Below are 13469 nucleotides of genomic sequence, written 5' to 3' on the forward strand. Positions count from 1 at the left end.
ACAAAAAAGGAATCTAATGATACAGATGAATATGTTTATGAAAGTAAAACAAAAAAAGTTGATATGATCTTAATTTAGTAAGTAACTTAATTCAGTAAGAATTAAGGTATAGAGGCCAGAGAGGTATGGAGGTAAAGCGTTTGCCTTGCATGCAGAAGAACTGTGGTTCGAATCCCGGCATCCCATATGGTCCCTGAGCCTGCCGGTGGTGTCTGAGCATAGAGTCAGGAGTAGCCAAAACAAAACAAAACAAAACAAAGAAACAAAAAAAAAAAAGAATTAAGCTATAGGCAACTTGCATTACACTTACCTGGTACAAATATTTTTAATTGAATTTAATTTTATTGAAACCATTGTAATTTACAAAGTTCTTCATAGTTGGATTTCAGACATATAGTGAGTCAGGGCCAATCCCACCATCAGTATTGACCAATATTCCCCATATAAATATTTTTATATATAAAAAGATGGTATAGAAGATAGTGTATCTTGTAGGGTGTGTACTCGCTTGGGATGTAATTACTGGCACTACCTGGCCTCTTGAGCAATACTGGGAATAGTCTTGGAGGCCACCAGCATGGCCAATGATTCCAGGCACCTAAAGGCTAGAATAACACAACATCCAAAGTCCGGTATTACCTCTCAGCTTGGGTGATTATGACAGAAATTGGCCCCCAGAATTCATGAGCACCACTTGCAGCACTCACATCCAAAAAAGGTATTATAAAATATCTCAAAAGCTACAAGATATGAATTGAAAATATAAAAGATTTATTATCATTTTAATTTAATTTAATTTATATTTAATCATGCTTATGAATTAAATATTAAACAGCACTAACGTCAGCTAATTCTAAAAGTGGCTTATATGCTTGCTATAATCAGCAAAAAAGTGCCATTATGTATTTTGGATGAGTGGGATTCTTCATTAGTAAGAAAATAAAGAATACCCTAGATAGCATTGTAGGGGGAAAAGAGGCAAAGAATGGCTTGTTCCCTATTCCAAAGAAATTATCATTAAAAGTCTCAGAAAACTTTGATTTTGATTTATGTAAGTTGGATCACAAAATAAAAAAATATCTAGTAATATATTCAAGTGTATAATGACATTTAGGAACACATGAAAGAAAGTATCACAATTAAGTGAATACTAAATTTTTATAAAAAGCACCAAATTACTAAAAACTATATTGTAAAACAACATAAATGATTAATAATTTTAAATCCCAAATAATTAAGAATTATATAAGTTTATATATATAATTGACAGAATGCACAAATATTGTTAGAAATAAATATTTTTGAATTACTATATCTTTCTCATAATGAAAATTTATGAATCGAAACACAGTATTATCAGGGAAAAGTTTGATAAACTTGATTACATTAAATTACTATTGTGATAATTTTTCTTCACTCATAAATAAAAATTAAAAAGTTAAGGGTGGATATAAAGAAAAATAATTGCATTCCTGAAAAAAATTGCAAAGTAATCACAAAACATAATTATTCTTACATATAAAAGGGTTCTAAAATAGAGAAAACTATGACTAACAATCATAAACATTTAGAAAGTAGGGCTACATTGTATGAAAATTCAGAGAAAATAAGATTTGAATGGTTCTCAGCCACATGAAAGCATTGCTTATAATAAGAAAAATGCAAATTAAAGCTGCTATGGAGTACACAGCAGACGCAAAACTAAAATAATCTGTTGGGAGATTGTGCTCAAATAGGCAATCTTATACTTGACTTGTAGCTTTGAGAAATTGTTCAATATCTGTGGAAGATATTTTGGAACTATTTACTACAAAGATATAAACATTTGTCTTTTTGACCTAACAGAAGTCTGGTTGAATAAACTAGTGTTTCTACATCATAAAACATTATTTGTCATTTAAATGGAATCATAACTAGCTATGTTATTATGAATTAATCTCTAAAATATAGGATTTTACGAGAAGAAGCAAAATGAAGTCATGTGTACAATTTATTATAATAAACAAGAGAGAAAGTGAAACAAATATTCACATATAAAATATTCTTTTATGTTAAAATGTAGGAATGTCATTTATTTTAAAGTATTTATTTAAAAATATTTATTTAAAAATACTGATAGTGTGAATAAGAAAATTGAGTGGGGGTTAATTATTGAATGGTAATTTAAATAATCACCTCTATTTATAATCTGTGCTTGATAATAGCGCCATTAGTTCCTTTATTTTACAGACCTGCATCCTAAATTCTTTGATATGTGAAGCTAAATTCTGGGGTCTATTGCATTCACTGTTGAAATAAATGACCGGCACACCTATAGCTGTATTCCAGTTGCCAGAGCTATTTATAAAATTTTTTCTGCTCACCACCAAGTTTCTGTTTCCTTTCCTTTTCCTTCCTTCCTTCCTTCCTTCCTTCCTTCCTTCCTTCCTTCCTTCCTTCCTTCCTTCCTTCCTTCCTTCCTTCCTTCCTTCCTTTCTTCCTTCCTTCCTTCCTTCCTTCCTTCCTTCCTTCCTTCCTTCCTTCCTTCCTTCCTTCCTTCCTTCCTTCCTTCCTCCCTCTCTCCCTCCCTCCCTCCGTCCCTCCCTTTGTCTCTCTCTTCTTTCTCCCCTTTTCTTTGTTTTTTTCTTTCTCTTTCCTTCTGTTCTTTTTTCTTTTTTCTTTTTTATTCTTTTTCTTTTTTCTCTTCTAATTATTTCTAAAAATCACCCTGAAATTTACATACAGTTCTGCTTTCTTTTCTTTTCTTTTTCTTTTTCTTTTTCTTTTTTTTTTTTTGGTTTATGGGGCCACACCCGTTTGAAGCTCAGGGGTTACTCCTGGCTAAGCGCTCAGAAATTGCCCCTGGCTTGGGGGGACCATATGGGACACCGCTGGGGATTGACCCACGGTCCTTCCTTGGCTAGCGCTTGCAAGGCAGACACCTTACCTCTAGTGCCACCTTACTGGCCCCTGCTTTATTTTCTTTTAAATGTTAAACCAGTACATTTGAGTTTATTCTTGTTTTTGTTTTAGTTTTTTTTGGTTTTTGGGCCACACCGGGTGACGCTCATGGGTTACTCCTGGCTATGCACTCAGATGTCGCTCCTGGCTTGGGGGACCATATGGGACACTGGGGGATCAAACCGCGGTCCATTCTAGGCTAGCGCTGGCAAGGCAGACACATTACCTCTAGCACCACCGCCCGGTCCCATTTGAGTTTATTCTTAAACACACTATTATTACTCTCCTTTCTATATTTTATTTTTAAGTATCTTTTTTTCTCTTTTTAAATATTTATTAAGATATTGTAATTTACAAAGTTGTTCATACTAGAGTTGTTTTAAGCATACAATATTCCTTCACCATTTCCACTACTTGTGTGCCTTTCCCTCCACCAATATTTCGAAGTTAGCAAATTTATATGACAATATTATAATCTGGTTGGCATATAACAATTATTTGTTCAAATAAAACAAATGAGTGTCAAATAGATTTATTAGAAAATACATAAATAAAAGTCAATTTAGGATTATTTATTGTACATGATTTTAATCTATGTATATAAATTCAAATACATTCATTTATACAATTCCTATGCTCATGTACCTAAATTTTAACTTTGGCATCTACATATATTATATTAAATTTTATTTGTGTATTAAATTTTATTTCAATAAGGCATATTTATTTTTTAATATAATTTTATTTTGATCATAGTGGCTTACATATTGTTGACAATAATATTTTAGGTACATGATTACATAAAATCAGGGAGATTCCCATCACCGATTTGTCTTCCCTACACCTCCGTTCCATCCTATCTCCCATATCCTCCTCCCTCACTCCCAGGGCTGCTAGAATATGTGGTCCCCTCTGTACCTAGCTTACTACTTAGTAGTCTTGCACCTGTTTGGTCTTGGTACCTCCCTTATTTCCCCCTCTAACTGGGAGGCAGTACTAGATAGTTCAAGTTATGTGGTTTTGTTTGAAGAAGAGAAAAGTAATAAACTGGGGTAAAAGTCTAATATGCCGAAAATTGGCGGAATCCTTCTAGAGGCTCTCATCATTGAGAGACGAAGGGGGAAAAGAAGGTGAAACACCCCAACAGTACAAAAAGAAGTGTCAAATAAAATATCCAGTGCGTATTCCAACAATAAAGATAAGCACCACAAAAAAAGCCGTGGTCTTGAGATAAAAAAAAAAAAAAAAAAAAAAAAAAAACATGAGGGAGGGACTTCAGAGCATAAAAACCGGCTAACCTTTGCAAAAGCTGGCTCCCTGTGTGTGACACCAGGCGGGGAAAATCCGTGAAAGTACACCGGCCCAGTGGGGCTCAGCTGTGAAAGACTGTGAGTGTGACCTGTCTATGTCTGTCTACTGTCCTCTTGCGTGAAACTCTTGCGAGTGGGGCAAAAAGAGCCTCCAGAAACCTCGCTCGCCCAGACACCATTTTCAGGGAGGGATTTCAGAGCATAAAAACCGGCTAACCTTTGCAAAAGCTGGCTCCCTGTGTGTGACACCAGGCGGGGAAAATCCGCGAAAGTACACCGGCCCAGTGGGGCTCAGCTGTGAAAGACTGTGAGTGTGACCTGTCTATGTCTGTCTACTGTCCTCTTGCGTGAAACTCTTGCGAGTGGGGCAAAAAGAGCCTCCAGAAACCTCGCTCGCCCAGACGCCATTTTCAGGGAGGGACTTCAGAGCATAAAAACCGGCTAACCTTTGCAAAAGCTGGCTCCCTGTGTGTGACACCAGGCGGGGAAAATCCGCGAAAGTACACCGGCTCAGTGGGGCTCAGCTGTGAAAGACTGTGAGTGTGACCTGTCTATGTCTGTCTACTGTCCTCTTGCGTGAAACTCTTGCGAGTGGGGCAAAAAGAGCCTCCAGAAACCTCGCTCGCCCAGACGCCATTTTCAGGGAGGGACTTCAGAGCATAAAAACCGGCTAACCTTTGCAAAAGCTGGCTCCCTGTGTGTGACACCAGGCGGGGAAAATCCGTGAAAGTACACCGGCTCAGTGGGGCTCAGCTGTGAAAGACTGTGAGTGTGACCTGTCTATGTCTGTCTACTGTCCTCTTGCGTGAAACTCTTGCGAGTGGGGCAAAAAGAGCCTCCAGAAACCTCGCTCGCCCAGACGCCATTTTCAGGGAGGGACTTCAGAGCATAAAAACCGGCTAACCTTTGGAAAAGCTGGCTCCCTGTGTGTGACACCAGGTGGGGAAAATCCGCGAAAGTACACCGGCCCAGTGGGGCTCAGCTGTGAAAGACTGTGAGTGTGACCTGTCTATGTCTGTCTACTGTCCTCTTGCGTGAAACTCTTGCGAGTGGGGCAAAAAGAGGCTCAGAGGAGCACGGCCGCTCCGCTTCGCTACGGGGCCGTGCACTCTTTCTAAGGAAAGAACTCCATTGCAACAAGAAGGAAAAATCACACTAAGAACGGCGCTATATCACAGAAGCAAACATTTCTCTCTGGACTGTCTTCTCTGTTGCATGCTCGGGCCTAAGATTTGACCCAGTGTGAGGCTTCATCCACGGAGGACTCCCCTCCCTTAGAGGCAAGTCAGCCCATCCAGAAAGGGAGGAGCCAGAGGAGTGTGCTGCCTACATCATATTGACAATGAATACCACCACAACACATAGAAAAACCCACAATACAAGTGTGACAATGGGGAAACAACGCAGGCCAGCATCAGACATAGAGAATGAAGATGACAATTCTGAGGACCAGATAATGACTGAACAACTAATCAACCTCTCAGATAAGGACTTTAGACTAGCAATATGGAAGGTGCTCAACAGACTCCAAGAAACCATGGATCGAGTTGAACAGAACACTAATAAGAACCAAGAAAATATGAAGGCAGAAATGACAAAACTCCAAACTGAAATAACATGTCAACTAACAGGACTGAAAAAGTCAGTAAACGAAGTGAATGACAAAATGGATAAGCTCTGGGACAGGGTATCAGAAGCTGAGAATAGACTTGGTCCTGTGGAAGATGAGATACATAACAATTCCATACAGCAGGAGAGATTGGACAAAAAACTTAAAGCAAATGAGCAGACAATGGAAAAATTAGTCAAAGAATGGGAACAGACGAAAATAGAAGTCTATGATAAGATCAACAGAAACAACTTAAGAATCATTGGAGTCCCAGAGACCCAGGAAGAAAATTTCCAGGAAGAATCAATGGTCAAGAACATCATTAAAGAGAAACTTCCAGAGCTAAAGAATATATGTGATCAAATCCTGCATGCCCGAAGAGTACCAACCAAAAGAGACCCCAGAAAAACCACCCCAAGACACATCCTAGTCACAATGACAAATCTCACAGATAGAGACAGAATTCTGAAAACAGCAAGATCAAAAGGGGAAATCATGTTCAAGCAAGCTTCCCTGAGATTTACAGCAGACCTGTCACCAGAAACGCTCAATGTCAGAAAGCAGTGGTGGGATATTGTGACAAGACTGAATGAAATGAATGCTTCACCCAGAATACTATACCCAGCAAAACTCACTTTCCGGTTTGATGGAAGAATACATGGTTTCACAGACAAAAAACAGCTCAGAAACTTCACAGACACAAAACCAGTCTTAAGAGAAAAACTGAAAGACCTAATCTAAGACAAGACTACCCAAAAGACACACCAAATTTTGAAATAAAGATGGCGTTAAATCCCAGGACAATTCTTTCTCTCAACGTCAATGGACTAAATACACCAGTTAAGAGACACAGAGTGGCTAAATGGATCAAAAAACTCAATCCAACCTTCTGCTGCCTACAAGAAACGCATCTGAATAGTCAGAACAAACATAGACTCAAAATAAAAGGCTGGAGAAAAGTTATCCAAGCAAACAACACCCATAAAAAAGCTGGAGTGGCCATACTAATATCAGATAATGCAAACTTTATACTCAGGAAGGTTGTAAGGGACAAAGACGGACATTTTATATTAATCAAGGGGTACGTAGAGCAGGAAGAATTTACTCTCCTAAACATATATGCACCGAATGAGGGGCCAGCAAAATATTTAATACAACTGTTGACAAATCTGAAAAATAATATCAACAACAACACAATAATTGTGGGGGACCTTAACACGGCTTTGTCAACACTGGACAGGTCAACCAGACTGAAACCCAACAAGAATATACTAGACCTGAGGAGAGAAATGGTAGAAAGAGGCCTAGTGGATATATATAGGACACTCCATCCCCAGAAACCTGGATACACATTCTTCTCCAATGTACATGGGACATTCTCCAGGATAGACTACATGCTGGCACATAAAACATACCTCCATAAGATCAAGAGGATAGAAATTTTGCAGACTACCTTCGCTGACCACAAGGCTCTGAAATTATTTGTGAAATCCAAAGGGACTCAGAAGAAACACTTTAACACCTGGAAGTTAAACAGCCTCATGCTCAATAACCAGTGGGTCCGAGATGAAATCAAGGAGGAAATAAAAAGGTTCCTGGAAACAAATGACAATAAAGACACAAACTCTCAGAACTTATGGGACACAGCAAAAGCAGTACTGAGAGGAAAATATATAGCTTTGCAAGCACACATCAGGAAGGAAGAAGGAGCTTACCTGAGTAGCTTAATGACACAGCTAATAGAACTAGAAAATGCTCAACAAAAGGACCCAAGAATAGGAAGACAGAAGGAAATAACAAAGCTGAGAGCAGAAATCAACGAAGTGGAAACTCAAAAAACAATCCGAAAGATCAACGAAAGTAGAAGTTGGTTCTTTGAAAAAATAAACAAGATTGATAGACCACTGGCAAACCTAACAAAGAAAGAGAGAGAGAGAAACTTGATAACTCCTATCAGGAATTGCGGGGTCCTGAAGCCCCCCAGGGGGGCCCGGCCAGCAGGAATTAGCTGGGAAGACTTCTCAGACAACCGCACTCCTATTTTGCTGGGTAGAAGCACAACCACACTGTAAAAAATCTGAGAGAGGTTAATAATAAAGACCCAAGGCAGCGTCTCACTGTTCAAGGGTATCTTTATTGGCTACAGCTCTTTCTTTTATAGTGAAGGAGAAGGGGGCAGTACAAAGGTGATGTCAGTCATACTTTTGGCGCGAAGGCCCATACAAGGCAAGGATATATTTCAGGCTTTAAGGAACAAAGAAATTAAATCATGCTCTAAACAAGGAAGTGGGCAGTGGGCTAGGGGGCTGGATGACCTTCAAGTTATGATGAACGTGCTGTTTCTATGGAAATTTCTAGTGACCTTCTAGCTGCATTCCTAATTGCTTGACTATCAGGAGCTGGTGCAAGATGTGCTTGCCTCAGTGATCTTGAACAGACAATGTAGCATACACTTATTGATAATAGCCTAGTTCACTCCGGATTGTGGTCTTAAGGAGTGAGGCCTAGTTTCTGATAACGGTACCAGACAGTGTTGCTCTCCTCCGGGCTAGAGTTAATTATATCCTGCAGCTGCATGCCTTTCTCTTTAGCTCAAAAAATTCACAGCAAGACTGCAAAATGGCTTTTAGGTGAAAAGCTGTAATATGGCAGAAAGAACAGCAAAATGGCCTCAAACAAGTCAGTCCCCAACATCTCCCCCTTTCTCTTCTAATAAAAGAAGGAAAGTCGTGAGCGGGTGGACGAACCGTGTCTTAGGCTACAAGGTTTGACCAGGTCGGACACGGCCAAAGCCGCATTAAAAGGTGGCTACAGGCGCCGTGGGTGCGCGCAGAGATCCGAATTATGCGCTGTAGCCTTTTTGGGCCGTGCCCTAACTGGGACCTTGCTAATCCCGTCGTAGGTGTCTCCACAGCCGAGAGCACAAGTACCGGAGCGAACTCCGTCTGTTAGCTATGCGCTCTATCTCCTGGAAACTTAGTGGCTGGAAAGGCGGCTTGGTGATTAAAGCCAAGTTTTCACAGGAGTCACGTGGGGTTAGATGCTGGTAGTTAACCTGAATAGAGGCTTTTGCCTTTTCATCTACCTGGTTCTTAATAAAGGCAGTGATTTTGCGGAAAATCCATGGGCCAAGAGAAAAGAGCAGCATGAGGCTAACGAGTGGGCCCAAAATAGTGGGCAAGATTGTGTGGAGCCAAGGGGAAGAGAAAAACCAATCCTGATACCAACCTTGTTCTACATCGAAATGTTTTTCAAAATCTTTTATACCATCACCAATATGTTGAACGCTGTCCCTAACTAATCCAGTTTTGTCTTTAAAAATACAACATTGTTCCTTAAGGGCTACACAGACTCCCCCCTCTTTCATAAGGGCAAAATCTAAAGCACGACGATTTTGGAGAACAACATCAGCAAGGGAACTAACAGTATCTGTGAGAAATTGCAGACTAGTTTTGATTTCATTAATGTCTTGTTCCACTGCTTGAGTAAGAGTGCGGAAATTGGATTGAGAGGATACAAGAGAGTAGATACCAGTGCCAGCGCCAGTAGCGCCAACAGCAAGGAGTACTGCAAGTGTAACGGAGGTGAAGGGCTCACGGCGTTGTCGAGAAAGGGATTGAGAAGAATGTGGATAAGGTGAAGTGCCTGTAGAGGGAAAAGTATTCATGAGATTGAGAATAACCTGAGAGGACGGAGAAGGACCGGAAGGCATAGTGAGTTGTCGGAGAGAAGGGGGTGCAGAAGGAAGAGGAGGGGGAGGAGAAGGCACGCGAAGTAGAGAACCTGAATTAGGGTGAAGAAAAGTATTAGAACCAATGGCGAGGGGGCGAGAAATTGGCAGTTGTTTAAGTAAACGGAGGAAAAAAGAAGTCCAGGGTTGTTACCCCGAATGTAAAGTTTGAGTCCCCATTGTACAGCTTGAGTCCAGTGATGCTGACGTCCAGCAGCAGTAAAATTGATGAGGATGGGGTTACACCAACCACGGGTAGCAGAGGATGCATCACAGTTTAGAAAAGGAGGAGTCGGGGGGGCGTGAAACGGTGATGAAGTCCCAGGAGGAAGAGGGTTTCCAATAAGCAGTTCCGGTGGTTTCACAGCCCCAGGAGGCGCAAAAGTGTTGGTTATGAGCGCCACACTTATAGTCGCTGGAACGGGGCCAGTGGTGACCAGGGCAGACGTAGAAGGTGGTGAAGGGGTGGCGTAGTACATCACGGAGAATAACAGAGTTGCAGCCACCGCTAGCAGGGGAGTAAAAGTCATCGGGGTTAACAGCACGAGGTTGAGGCAGGCGGAAATTGGAGGTGCCCCAGTATAGGCTTGCACCCATGGCTAGGGCACAAAGGTCGACTTGCAAGACCGGCCAAGGGATGGAGGTAGAGAGGATGGAGGTTTGGTTGGCGACATCGGTGGGCATCCAAGGCAGCTAGGCAGAGTGTCTAATTCAGCATTGTCAAAGGTGGAGTCAGTTAGAAACAGGTTTGCAGGAATGGCGGCTAGCAGGAGGTTTATAAGAAAACAGCTTGGCAGGAGGCAAAATGGTTACTTCATATAAAAATTAAGAATTTACTTAGTTTTTTGGCTTGGGTATACAGGCAGAAAACATTAGCGATTTACATTACACTAGTTATTTTTGAATACCACGGGAATGTTATTTGACTTCTGTTAGACTTTGGCATAAAAGAAAATTTATAATTAACAATTGCCAATTAAAAAAAAATTTTTTAAACAATATAAAGGATTTTTCTTAAACTTTTAGTTATTATGTTAAAGCTGGATGCTATTTTTTAGCCATAAATACATATTCTATAGGCCTGAACTTACACATAACAGGAAAGCCGGGTGACTGCAAAGTCCAGAAATTCTCCAGGGAAAAGTTATCCCCGATGGCCATTGAGAAATCTGGGGTTTGCCATCTCCCACACCTTCCGCCATGTTCTTAGAAGGACAAAGCTAGCTTAATACATAATTTTTAACACATGATTTTTAGTTGCAAGATGCCAGTTTGTGAACTGACCAGACTGAACCAGGTTGAAAAAATTAATTGAAATTTGAAAAATGGATAAGGCTTTAAAAATTGTATTATTATAAAATGTAGAGATAACAAACAGACAAAACACAAACAGACAAAACAAAACAACACTAAACACAACATTTTACACTTGTGGCCACTTTCATTCATCACAACAGACACATAAACAGATAAAAGGAGTGATTTAAGACTTATTTATAAAAAATTGACATGCGCTTTTAAATATTTAGCTAACATGTTTGTGAGAAGAAGAGAAAAAAAAAATTTGTAGAAAAACTTTTTTAGTTTTGAGAAGTACTTAATGTAGATGGAGTGGAACTTTGCTGAAAATAAATTTTAAGGTTTAGATTTAACACAAAACATTTTTAAAACAACTTTAATTTGAAGTTTAAAACATTAAGTAAAATGGTTAATAAGCAGTAAAAAATTTTTTAAGTAAAATGGTTAATGAGCACTGTAGAAGGAGTCTTCACTCTGAAGTATGAAATCATTTGCTGTAAATGAATAGGTTTTCTTTAAATTGGTTTTGCAGTAGAACAGTAAGACAGCTGCAATAAAGTGTTAAAATTTTTATGATTAAACACAATAGCATGAACTATGATTATTAAAGGTATAAAAACTGATTTTAAAAATACAAACAACTGTTTTTACTATGAAGACTTTAAGTGAATAATTTGTAAAAAATATTATATACTAAATTAACTAAATGCTTAGATTATTACAAAATATAGTTAAAGACATCTGATGCATTTACACATTTAGAACTTAAGACTAAAATTATATTTAATACTAGTTAATTTGCTTATAGTTTAGTTACTTTTATATATTACTTATAAAATTATATATAATATATTTTTTATTAATATTATTTTTTCACTGCGACACAAATATACAGATTTATATAATGTGCTGATATTTTGAATGCACTTAAAATAATAGTTTTTTCAATGCAGAAATAAAGAACAACCATTGCTGTAGCACAAAGTTAAAACTAAGGGTACTATAAAGCATACTTAGGTGTTTACTGTGCATTAAATTAACTATATTGTTTAAAAAGGCTAACCACATTATTTTTTACATAATTTTGTAAATACCTTAAAATTAAAATAAAACTTTTAATAGAAATATAAGACTTAATTTTAACACTTTTGTGTTCGTTTGGATTTTAAAACACAAAGAAGTTTTTCTTTTACCAACATTTTGTTATCTGTAAAGTGACAGAATCATGACCTTGCTTTAAAATTTTCTGAGAGGCATGAAAAAAAAATTTATTGCCTTTATCTTTCTGTTGCTTTTTAATGTTTTAATAATTACTTTACACTACTTAATGCACTAAACCTAATAACACATATTTGACGAAGTGTAGGGCTGACAAGGTGAAGCAGAGTTTTTCACTGATAACTTGGGGAGGGGCTAGCACAGTTAACAGCAGGAAGGTTAGAGGCAAATTATTTACAGTTAGCAGGGTGTAATGATATATAAAAAAAAAGCAATCTTTTAAGATTAATTACTAAATTATTGGAATTAGAGGGAATGGCAACCGAAGAGGGGAGTCTGGGTTGCAAAAGCACCATGAGAATCATGGTTTTATTAATTGATTTGAGAATATGCAAGAGATGCCACTTTTCAGATTTCTTTTGAATAACAAAGATTGGGTATTTCAAGGTGAATTGGAAGGCTTAAAGTGGGAGTGGCAGGGCTTGAGCTGGCTGTTTCCCAAGGCTGGCAGGAAAGAGGCTGAAGGAGGCTGAGGGCTGGTTTGAGCAAAAGTAAAAGGTACATTAGGCTCAAAAGTTTTAACAGCAAAGTGTAAGGTTTTATGGCTTAGCAGCTGATACTTTGTAATTATCCTGCTCACTGTGCCCTTAGAATTTTTTGTAGGCACTGCAGCAGTTTCTGTTTTATGGCACTTAGCCTGACTTTTATTAGTTTGTTTCTTTGAATTCTCAAGAGGGGGGGCTTGGCCGTGGAATTCAGTGGGCAGAGGACAGACAGCTATAGATTTAGGAGGGCGGGGGAAAGCCTGAAGGGCAGAAACTTGTAAATTAAGAGAAGCAGCCTGTTTTTGAAGGCTTAAGATTTGTTTAAGATTTTCAATTTGGCCAAGTAGTTTCATTTCTATAGCTTTAAGAGGGGGAGCGGTGAGAGGAGGGAATCTGCCATGGTTAGGGACTGAGCGTTCTCCGCGGTGGAGGCTGCTGAGCAGGCAGGGGAAGACTTTCTCCATTAGGGAGAAAGACAGGAAAGGTAGCACTGGTTTTTGAGCCAAGAGCATTATCAAGTCTGTTAGAGAGGTGAGAGACCATGGATGTAATTGTGGTGAGTTGGGAGCTTAAGTCAGAAAAAGGGGGGGGGGGGAGAAAGCAGCAACAGTTTGTTGCCGGTGTGGGGGAGCTGCTGGAATGCCGGCTCTGGAGCGACTTCCAGGCACAGAGGGCAGCAAGAGCCATGTTGGCAAGCTGAGACCCGGAAAGTGTGTGCTGTACCTTTAAGGTATGAAAAGAGGCGAGGCCAGCTATAAGAGCTTAGAGATTAGGATTCCTGCCTATTTGCAGGGGCTTTGCAATGAAAAAAAAAAAAA

The 13469-nt window shown here is 39.2% G+C and overlaps 1 protein-coding gene and 1 non-coding gene across 2 annotated transcripts in view; one reads left to right on the top strand and one right to left on the bottom strand.

The window, feature by feature from the left end:
• NSMAF (neutral sphingomyelinase activation associated factor) overlaps positions 1-13469 on the top strand; it is a 1015053-nt gene that overhangs the window by 776002 nt on the left and 225582 nt on the right. The window lies entirely within an intron of this gene.
• Positions 11791-11920, bottom strand: LOC126021073 (small nucleolar RNA SNORA22). Its single transcript, XR_007499687.1, has one exon. It is a non-coding gene; the product is annotated as a small nucleolar RNA SNORA22 (small nucleolar RNA).

This window comes from Suncus etruscus, chromosome 10 (genome assembly GCF_024139225.1).
Source record: "Suncus etruscus isolate mSunEtr1 chromosome 10, mSunEtr1.pri.cur, whole genome shotgun sequence".
Classification (NCBI taxonomy): Eukaryota; Metazoa; Chordata; class Mammalia; order Eulipotyphla; family Soricidae; genus Suncus; species Suncus etruscus.